Raw genomic sequence first — 11436 nt, 5'->3', positions numbered from 1 at the left:
TGATAGACCAATGGAACAGATTAGAAACACCAGAAACCAATCAAAATATCTACAGCCAACTTATATTTGATCAAGGATCTAAAACCAATCCCTGGAGTAAGGACAGTCAATTCAATAAACGGTGCTGGGAAAACTGGATTTCCACGTGCAGAAGCCTGAAGCAAGATCTCTACCTTACACCTTACACAAAAATCCACTCAACAAGGATTAAAGATCTAAATCTATGACCTGACACCATTAAATTATTAGAGAACATTGGAAAACCCAGCAAGGTATATGTACCAGCAAAAACTTCTTGGAAAAGACCGCAGAAGCACAGACAGCCAAAGCCAAAATTAACATTTGGGATTGCATCAAATTGAGAAGTTTCTGTACTGCAAAAGATACAGTCAGGAGAGTGAAGTGGCAACCGATAGAATGGGAAAAAATATTTGCAAACTATGCTACAGATAAAGGATTAATAACCAGAATCTGCAAAGAGATCAAGAAACTCCACAACAACAAAACAAAAAACCAACTCGAGAGATGGGCCAAGGACCTTAATAGACATTTTTCAAAAGAAGAAATCCAAATGGCCAACAGACACAGGAAAAAATGTTCAGGATCGAGTGGAGAAGCGGTGTATGCTGAATCGCTGTCGCCGCCAGCTGCTGCACGTCCTGGGCCTAAGCTTTCCGCTGCTGACCCGCCGGCCTCTTCTCTCCCCTCCCCACCTCATGAAGCCGCTGGTCGTGTTCGTCCTCGGCGGTGCTGGCGCTGGCAAGGGGACGCAGTGCGCCCGTATGGTCGAGAAATATGGCCACACGCACCTTTCTGCAGGAGAACTGCTTCGTGATGAAAGGAAGAATCCAGATTCACAGTATGGTGAACTCATTGAAAAGTACATTAAAGAGGGGAAGATTGTGCCTGTCGAGATAACCATTAGTTTATTAAAGCGGGAAATGGATCAGACCGTGGCTGCCAATGCTCAGAAGAACAAATTCTTAATTGATGGATTTCCAAGAAATCAAGACAACCTTCAAGGTTGGAACAAGACTATGGATGGGAAAGCAGATGTATCTTTTGTTCTGTTTTTTGACTTTAATGATGAGATCTGTATTGAGTGATGTCTTAGAGGAGAAAGAGTAGTGGCAGGAGTGATGACAACAGAGAAAGCTTGGAAAAGAGAATTCAGACTTATCTTCAGTCAACAAAGCCAATTATTGACTTATATGAAGAAATGGGGAAAGTCAAGAAAATAGATGCTTCTAAATCTGTTGATGAAGTTTTTGATGAAGTTGCGAAAATTTTTGACAAAGAAGGCTAACTCTAAACCTGAAGGCCTCCTTGAAATCATGCTTGAATATTGCTTTGATAGCTGCTATCACAAACCCTTTTGAAGGCAATTTTAATCTTTCAAAATTACATCTCAGATTAATGGCTGGAAAGTATTTAGTTAAAGACAAATTAAATTCTTTATGTTCGTTTGTTTTGGTCACAGGACTAGACAGTGAATTCAGGTTTAACTTAATCTTAGTTATGGTGCTCACAAAACAAAGAAGGGTATCAGCTAGTCCTTTGTTTTTATTCAAAAAAAAATCCCTTTTATAGTCTGTGCCTTCTGTGAGCAAGACTCTTTAAATATGCATGTTTAGTAATTACAACATGTTAGGATTAGGGACTCCCACTTCCTGTTTTCTTGCAGGTTTTAAATTTCCAATCTGTTAAGTGAATTTGTGGACCAAATTTCAAAGGAACTCTTTGTGTAGTCAGTCCTTGCACAATGTGCTTGGTAAACAAACTCATAAAATGGATTCCTACGAATGTTTTAGTATTTAGCAAATAACTGACCATTTGCTATAGAAGGGTAAGAAAGTTTAGGCTTTGTTTTATTATAATTTGTACGAAGTTGTATGACAGGGCACACTCTTTGCTTCTAGGAGTTGGATTGCGGGTCCTGAGGGTTCTGAGAGCCTGGCAGAATTATCGGCTTTATTCTGATATAATCTTGAGGGTATGGGGCAAGGACCGCTTCTAATGGCTTGTGTTCCTTGTGCTCTGTGATGTGATGTTCATGATTGTATGGAGCTTGATAAAATTCCCAGTGGTGGAACCTTGACACACATGTGCTAGATTTATGCTAAAACAATTCAGTTCTCATTTTAGTTAACACTTCAAAGTTTTTGTTTGTTATCTATACTAAATGTAGGGGTAGGGTAAATTAGAAGAAGCAATTTAATGGTTAAAGTTCCCATTTGTATTTTATTTTCTTGAATACTTTTTTCATAGTTATTTGTTTAAGAAAATTTAAAAATCATTGCACTTTGATCAGAAAAATAATAAATGTATCATAAATGTTTGATTCCCTTCTTGGCTACTTTTATTCAGTAATTTTTTTTTTTGGCATCATGTTGAAGCATCAAAAAAACCTCTGAGAAATTTGTTTTTTCCTTTCTTTTCTTTTCCCTCTTTCACTAATGCTAAGTTGCAGCCAAGATTTTTAATAGGAAATTTCTGAAAATGTTTCTCATTTTCAGCACTTATAGTATTTGGTACACAGGGTTAAATAGGGCAAGGGAGTTTTTTCCTTATATAATTAGATTTTATATTTAAAGTCACTGGAAATAATAAGGACAAATTAATGGATGTTCTTATATTGTAATGGTCATTTATATCTGTGTGTTAGGAAATTTGCTTATTAATGATGACTTTGTCAACATACTTTCCATGAGAAAACAAGATACCTGAGTACTGTAACATGTTGGCTACCAAAATTTGTGTTAAGATCATCTTGTGTTCTTGGAAGAAACTATAATGAGTTCTTTTTTTTTTAATGAGTTCTTTAACGCAGTATTTCAGTCCACCCAATACAGAGTGGCTTTATTGGTGGATCAAGCAGCCATAGCATGAAGCAAGAGTAAAGACTAAGGTTCTGAGAGCATTCCTATTCTCATAAGTGAGACAGTCTGTCAGATGGGAGTCTAAATATTTACACTGATGTGAGAACAACCTTAACGTTCTGAAGAAGACTGCTGGTACTAGGTGCTTTCAGCAGATATCTTTCAGTGGCATTGAGACCAGAAACCAAGAAACATGGTAATTTCTAAATTATGAGGCTTTGCTTTATTTATTTATTTTATTTTTTTTTTTTTGCTTTTAAGTAGAAAAACATGTTGGCAATATTGAACATTGGAGTTGATTGAGATACATCCGACTTTGCTAGTTTGGTCATTCCATTTGTTAAAGAGACAGTCACAAAGAAGTTTTTGAGTTTCTTGAAAGACCCTAATTTGATTCTTGCTATTTTAAAAAATTAACATTATTTCGTTCAGTAATGTTGGATATGTATGAATTATTTAGTAAATAATTTCAATAAATTTTGTGCTGTGGCCTTTGTTAAAAAAAAATGTTCAGGATCACTAGCAATCAGGGAAATGCAAATCAAAACCACAATGAGGTTTCACCTCACCCCGGTGAGAATGGCTCACATTCAGAAATCCACCAACCACAGATGCTGGAGATGATGTGGGGGAAAAGGGACACTAACCCACTGTTGGTGGGAATGCAAACTGGTAAAGCCACTACGGAAGTCAGTCTGGAGATTCCTCAGAAACCTGAATCTAAACCTACCATTCAACCCAGCCATCCCACTCCTTGGAATTTACCCAAAGGAAATTAAACTGGCAAACAAAAAAGCTCTCTGCACATTAATGTTTATTGCAGCTCAATTCACAATAGCTGAGACTTGGAATCAACCTAAATGCCCATCAACAGTAGACTGGATAAAGAAATTATGGGATATGTACTCCATAGAGTACTATACAGCAGTAAAAACCAATGAAATCTGGTTATTTGCAACAAAATAGAGGAATCTGGAAAACATCATGCTGAGTGAAATAAACCAGTCCCAGAGGGACAAATATCATATGTCCTCCCTGATCGGTGACAACTAATCAAGCACCAAAAAGGAAACCTGTTGAAGTGAAATGGACACTATGAGAAACAGTGACTTGATCATCCTTTGTCCTGGCTGTTGATGTACAACTTAATACTTTATCCCTCTTAGTATTTTTTGTTCTACTTAATACTATTAGTTGAACTCTGTAATTAACAAACAATTATTCTTAGGTGTTTAAATTTAACTGAAAAGTGATCCCTGTTAAATATAAGAGTGGGATAAGAGAGGGAGGAGATGTACAATTTGGGACATGCTCAAGCTGCCTTTCCCAAAATGGTAGAGTTAAAAATGTGCCAGGGGATTCCAATACAATCCCATCAAGTTGGCATGTACCAATGCCATCTCACTAGTCCATTTGATCAATTTCAGAATTTCAGTTCACAATTTATCACACTGATAGGTCTAAGGGTCAAAGGGATCACACAAACAAGACTAGTGTCTGCTAATACTAACTGATAGAATAAAAAAGGGAGAGAAGGATCCAACATGGGAAGTGGGATACACAGCAGACTCATAGAATGGCAGATATCCTAAACAACACTCTGGCCTCAGAATAAGCACTTAAGGCATTCGGATCTGGCTGAAGAGCCCATGAGAGTATTTTAGGCATGGAAAGCCAAGACACCATGGAAAAAAAAAAAAGACCTAAATGAAAGATCTCTGCGAGTGAGATCCCAGTGGAAAGAACGGGCCATCAAAGAAGGAGGTACCTTTCTCTGAAGGGAGGAGTGAACTTCCACTTTGACTATGACCTTGTCTAAATAACATCTAAGTCGGCGAACTGAAAAGGCTTCCATAGCCTTGGCAACTCATGACAAGCACCCAGGGTGATTACTGATGCCATAAACAAGAGTGTCAATTTGTTAAGTCAACAGCAGGAGTCCCTGTGCACTTACTCCCCATGTAAGATCTCTGTCCTTAATGTGTTGTTCAATGTGAATTAATGCTATAACTAATACTCAAACAGTATTTTGCACTTTATGTTCTGTGTGGGTGCAAATCGTTGAAATCTCTACTGAATATATACTAAATTGGTCTGTATATAAAGATAATTGAAAATGAATCTTGATGTGAATGGAATGGGAGAGGGAGCAGGAGTTGGGATGGTTGAGGGAAGTTATGGGGGGGGGGAGCCATTGTAATCCATAAGCTATACTTTAGAAATTTATATTTACTAAATAAAAGTTTTAAAAAAAGAATTCAAATGGTTAATCATAGAATTACTCAGAAGCAATAAGAAGCAAATGCATGAGTTAAAGAAATCCATATATGAAATAGAAGAAAAATTCTCCCATAAGAAAAAAAATCAAAAATGAAAAAAATTTTCCCATGAGTTTGACTTAAAAAGAAATGAAATTGAAACATTACAAATGAAGAATTTTATATATCAAATAAAAAATAGAGTGGAAAGCCATAATAACAGATTTGGTGACACAGAAGAAAAAATATCTGAGCTGGAAGACAAATTTTTGTAAATATCTCAGATGAAGAAGAAGGAGGAGGAGGAGGAAAAATGAGAAGAACATGAGGCAGATGTGGAGGAGAAGGAAGAAGAAATTAGAAAAAACAGTGTTGGAGATTTATAAAACACTATCAGAAAACAAAATATATAAACCTTAGGAGTTCCTGAAAGTGTGGAAAGGAAGAATGGAATAGAAGGCCTATTCAGTGATGTAATTACAGAAAACTTTCCTAACTAGAAGAAAGAAAATGATGTCCAAGTACACAAGGCACATAGAACGCCTAATGGACATAACCAGAAAAAGATCTTCACTTAAACACAATGAATTTAAACTTTCAACAGCAAAACTTAAAGAAAAAATTCTAAAATGTAAAAAAAAAGAAGAGGCAGATTATGTTCAGAGGATCTCCAATTAGACTCACAGCTGACTTCTCATCAGAACTCTAAAGACTAGGAGAGAATGGAAAGACATAGTCCAAGTTTTTTTTTTTTAATTTATTTATTCATTTGAAAGGCAGAGTTACAGAGAGGCAGAGGCAGAGAGAGAGAGAGAGAGAGAGACAGAGAGAGAGATCTTCTATCCTCTGATTCACTCCCCAGATGGCTGCAATGGCTAAAGCTGAATTGATCAAAGCCAGGATCCAGGAGCTTCCTCTGTTTCTCCCACGTGGGTGCAGGGCCCAAGAACTTGAGTCATCTTCTACTGCCTTCCCAAGCCATAGCAGAGAGCTGGATTGGAAGTAGAGCATCTGGGACTTGAGCCACAACCATATGGAATGCCAGTACTGCAGGTGGTGTCATTACCCACTATGCCACAGTGCCAGCCCTAGCCCAAGTCTTAAAAGAAAAAAAAACTGTTGGGGGCTGCCACTGTGATGTAGTCAGCTAAGCCTCTGCCTGTGGTGTCAGCATCCCACATGGGTGCAGGATCAGATACCAGCTTCTCCTCTTCCAACCCACCTCTCTGCTATGGCCTGGGAAAGCAGTGGAAGACGGCCCAAATGCTTTAGTTCCTGCACCCACATGGGAGACCCTGAAGAAGCTCCTGGCTCCTGACTTTGGATAAGCCCAGCTATGGCCTTTGGAGCCATTTGGGGAGAGAACTAGCAGATGAGAGACCTCTCTCTGTCTCTCCCTCTCTCTGTAACTCTACCTCTCAAATAAGTAAATGAAAAATCCTTTAAAAAAGAAAAAATAATGTCTACACAGAATGCTGTAACATGAAAAGCTCTCATTTATGAATGAAGGTGAAATAAAGACATTCCTTAACAAACAGAAATTGAAAGAATTTGTTACTACTTGCCAAGCATTACAAAAGATGCTACAGATGTGCAGACACAAACATAATCATCACTATAAAAGATTGTGAAGGCACAAAATCTCCCAGGAAAAGTACAAAGGAATTTCACAGCTAATAGCAGGAATATTTACAGAAAAATGGGAGGACCAAATTGTTACTTATCAATGGTAACCTTGAATGTAAGTGAGATAAATTGTCCAGTTAAAAGATTCAATCATGCTAAACTGACCACAAAACAAGGCGTATCTATTTGCTGCATACAAGAAACACACCTCAGCAACAAAGATGTATGCAGATTGAAAGTGAAAGGATGGAAAAAGATATTCCATGTTAATGAAAACCAAAAAGAGCAGGTGTAGCCATCATAATATCAGACAAAATAGACTCTAACAAGAAAAATGTTAAAAGAGATAAAGAAGGGCACTATGTAATTATTAAGGGATCAGTTCAACAGGAAGATGTGACTATAATAAATGCATATGCACCCAATGCCAGGATGTCTGGGTATTCAAAAAAACATTATTGAATTTAAAAAGGAGACATAGTCTCCAACACAATAGTAATTATGGGTTTCAGCATCATCAATGGACAGATGAACTAGATGGAAAATCAACAAAGAAATGACAGATCTAATTGACACTCTTAATCAAATGGATCTAACTGATATTTACAGAACATTTTACCCCACAGTAGCAGAATACACATCATTTTCATCAGTGCATGCAACTTTCTCTAGGATAGAACATATGCTAAGCCATAAAGCAAATCTCAGCAAATTTAAAAAAATGAAATCATACCCTGCATCTTTTCTGGCCACAATGAAATGAATCTGGAAACTGAAGAATCTCTAGGACATACGCAAACATATGGAGACTGAACCACACACTTCTGAAAGAATGGTGGGTCATAGAGGAAATCAAAAAATATTTAGAAATGAATGAAGACAATAATACAACATATCAAAGCTTATGGGATACAGCAAAAACAGTGTTAACAGGAAAGTTAATAACAATTGGTCCCCCCATCAAGAAATGAGTAAGGCACCAAATAAATGAGCTATCAATGCATCTAAAGGACTTAGAAAAGCAACATAACCCAAAACTGGGAGGAAGAAACAAATAATTAAAGTTAGAGAAAAAAATAAACAAATTGAAACAAAAAAATTACAAAAGATCAGTGAAAATGAAGAGCTGCTTTAAAAAATAAACAACATTAATACATCATTGGCTTAACTAACCAAAAAAAGAGGAAGAAGTTTCAAATTAATTCAATCACAAATTAAAAAGAAAAGGAACAACAGATACCACAGAAATAAGGAGAATCATCAGGAATTACTACAAAAAGCCAAATGCCAGCAAATTGTAAAATCTAGAAGAAATGGATTGATTCCTGGACACATAAAATCTACCAAGATTAACTCGTGAAGACATAGAAAATCTACACAGACTAATAGCCAAAGTATACAATGAATCAGTAATAAAGACCATCCCAACAAAGAAAAAACCTAGGACTAGATGGCTTCACTGCTGAATTCTACCTAATGTTTCAAGAAAAACTAACTCCAATTATTCTCAAGCTGTTCAAAACAATTGAAAGGGAGGGAATCCTCCTAAATTCCTACTATGAAGCCTGCATCACCATAATTACTAAACCAGAAAAGGATACAACAGAGAAAGAGAACTATAGACCAACATTATTGATGAATATAGATCCAAAAGTTCTCAACAAAACACTAGCTAATCAATTCCAACAACACATCAGAAAGATAATGCACCCAGACCAAATGTAATTTATGCCTGGTATGCAGGGATGATTCAAAATAACTATTCCTGTTTGTTGATGACATGATTCTGTATCTAGGGGAGTCCAAAGACTCCACTAAGAGACTATCATAATCATAAAGGAACTTGGTAAAGCAGCAGGGTATAAAATAAACACATAAAAATTAATAACCTTTGTGTAAACAGACAATGCCATGACTGGAAAAGAACTTCTAATATAAATCCCATTCACAAAAGCTATAGAAAAAATTAAATCCTTAGAATACATTTAACCAAGGAGGTGAAAGACTTCTACAGTGAAAATCGCAAAACATTAAAGAAATAAATAGAAGAAGACACATATTTGTGGATGGAAACAATTAATATCATCAAAATTTTCATACTACCGAAAGATATTTATAAATTCAACATGATCCCAAAGTACCAATGACATTTATCTCAGATCTATAAAAAATGGAAATACAATTCATATAGACGTACAAGAGACCCCAAATTGCTAAAACAATATTATACAACCAAAGCAAAATCAGAGGCATGTCAAGATCAGATTTCAGGGCAGTTATAATCAAAACAGCCTGACACTGGTACAAAACTGGACACGTAGCCCAATGGAACAGAATAGAAACTTCAGAAACCAGCCCATGCATCTACAACCAAGTAATCTGTGACAAAGCAGCTAAAATCAATTCCTGGAGAAAGTACAGTCTCTTCAACTTATGGACCTGAGAATTGGATCTTTGTGCGCAGAAGTATGAAACAAGACTCCTACCTTACACCTTACACAAAAGTCAACACAAAATATATCAAGGATCTAAATATATGACCTGATACCATCAAATTACTGGAGGGGAACATTGGGAAAACTCTGTGAGATATTAGCATAGGAAAAGACTTCTTGGAAAAGACACCAGAAACCTAGGCAATCAAACCTAAAATTGACACATGGGATAACATCAAGCTGAGAAGCTCTGCACTGCCAAAAAACATTCATCAAAGTGAAGAGGCAACTGACAGAATGGTACAATACTTACAAACTATGAAACTGATAAAGGGTTAATATTCAGAATGTATAAATAGCTCAAGAAACTTAACAAAAACAAAGCAAATAATCTAATTAAGATATGGGCAAAGGACTTGAACAGGCATTTTTTAAAAGAGGAAATACAAATGCCCAAGAGATACACTAAAAAAATGCTCAGAATCACTAGCCGTCAGGGAACTGCAAATCTAAACCACAATGAGGTTTCATCTCACCCCAGTTAAAATGGCTCTCATCCAAAAATCAACAAACAATAAATGCTGTTGAGAATGTGGGGAAATAAGGTATCTTAATCCTCTGTTGGTGTGAATGTAAACTACTCCAGCTATTGTGGAAGACAGTATGGAGATACCTTGGAAAATTGAAAATACCATATGAGCCAGCAATCTCACTCCTACGCATTTACCCAAATGAAATGAAGTCAGCATATGAAAGAGTGCTCTATATTGTTTATTATAGTTCAATTCTTAATAGCTAAGATATGGAATCAACCCAGATGTCCATCAACTGAATATTAGATAAAGAAATTATTGTATATATACACTATGCTGTACTACTCAGCAATAAAATTAATGAAATCCTGTCTTTTGCAACAAAATGGATGCAAATGGAAACTGTTATACTTACTGAAAAAAATCATTCCCAAAGACAAATACCACATGTTTTCGCTCATCTGTGGTAACTGATAGAGTAACAAAAATGTAATGTATAGTGTATAGGAATGAAATTGACATTTGAGTGTCAATGATTGTTTACAGCCCTTGTCTCTACTGTAGAGGAACAATGTGTTTTTCTTTTATTTGTTGAACTCTATACTTAGTGTACGGTTAATCTTGTGAGCATAAAGTAAACTGAAAATAGATCATTCTAAAAATTAAAAGAGGAAATAGGAGAGGAAGGAGGATGAAGGGTGTGTGCATAGGCTGGAGGGAGGGTAGAGTAGGAAGTACCACCATGTTACTAAATCCGTGTATATAAAATACATAAAATTTGTATATCTTGAAACAAATAAAAAATAAATTAAAAGGAATAATATAATTTTAAAAAATTACATTAAGTATTTGGAAGTGACAACAAAGACACAAAATTAAATAAGATGGCTCATTAAAAGGAAAAGCAATTCTTTTGATGATTGAAATGTATTAGGCAAGGACTAATTAATAAATAGGTGATTATTGCCATTATTTCTTGAGTTTGTATTTCAAGTTTATCTTTTTGTAATCCTGAAAAAAACAAATGTCACCTTATGGTTTGTTACTATAACCTTAATGCTGTATGTCATTCATTATGTTTCACGTCTTATACAAATATTAACATCTCTACTCAACCTATTAAACGAATAAGTATTCTTCCATTAAAAAAAATTAAAGTGTGGCCAGAGTTGTGGTGTAACAAGTAAAGCTGTGACCTGCGACCCCGGCATCACATATGGTGTACCAGTTGATGCCTTGGCTGCTGTACTTCTGATTGAGCTCCCAGCTATTGGCCAGGGAAAGGCAACAAGAGCTGGCCCAAGTGTTTGAGCCCCCACTCTCACCCCCACTCATGGGAGAGCTGGATGAAGCTCTTGGCTCAGTCAACTAGCAGATGGAAGTTCTCTTTCTCTCTACTCCCTATCTTTCTCTCTTCCTTTCTCTCTCTCTCTCTCTCTCTCTCTCTCTCTCTCTCTCTATCTGTAACTCTATCTTCCAAAGTAAATAAATATAAATTTTAAAAAATAAATTAAAAATTAATATCCCCTGGCTCCTGGCATCCACCACTCTGTTTCTTTAGTTATAGAATGCAATCATTTTTTTTTAACTTTTACTTAATGAATATAAATTTCCAAAGTACAGCTTATGGATTACAATGGCTTTCTCCCCCCCCCCCACATAACTTCCCTCCCACCTGCAACCCTCCCCTTTCCCGCTCCCTCTC

The 11436-nt window shown here is 36.3% G+C and overlaps 1 pseudogene; it reads left to right on the top strand.

Annotated features, from left to right (window-relative positions):
• The first annotated feature begins 613 nt into the window (after positions 1-613).
• LOC133752960 (UMP-CMP kinase-like) lies at positions 614-2334 on the top strand (annotated as a pseudogene).
• The last annotated feature ends 9102 nt before the right edge of the window (positions 2335-11436 follow it).

Source organism: Lepus europaeus, chromosome X (assembly GCF_033115175.1).
Source record: "Lepus europaeus isolate LE1 chromosome X, mLepTim1.pri, whole genome shotgun sequence".
NCBI lineage: Eukaryota > Metazoa > Chordata > Mammalia > Lagomorpha > Leporidae > Lepus > Lepus europaeus.
This window is presented reverse-complemented; position numbering and strand designations above follow the sequence as displayed.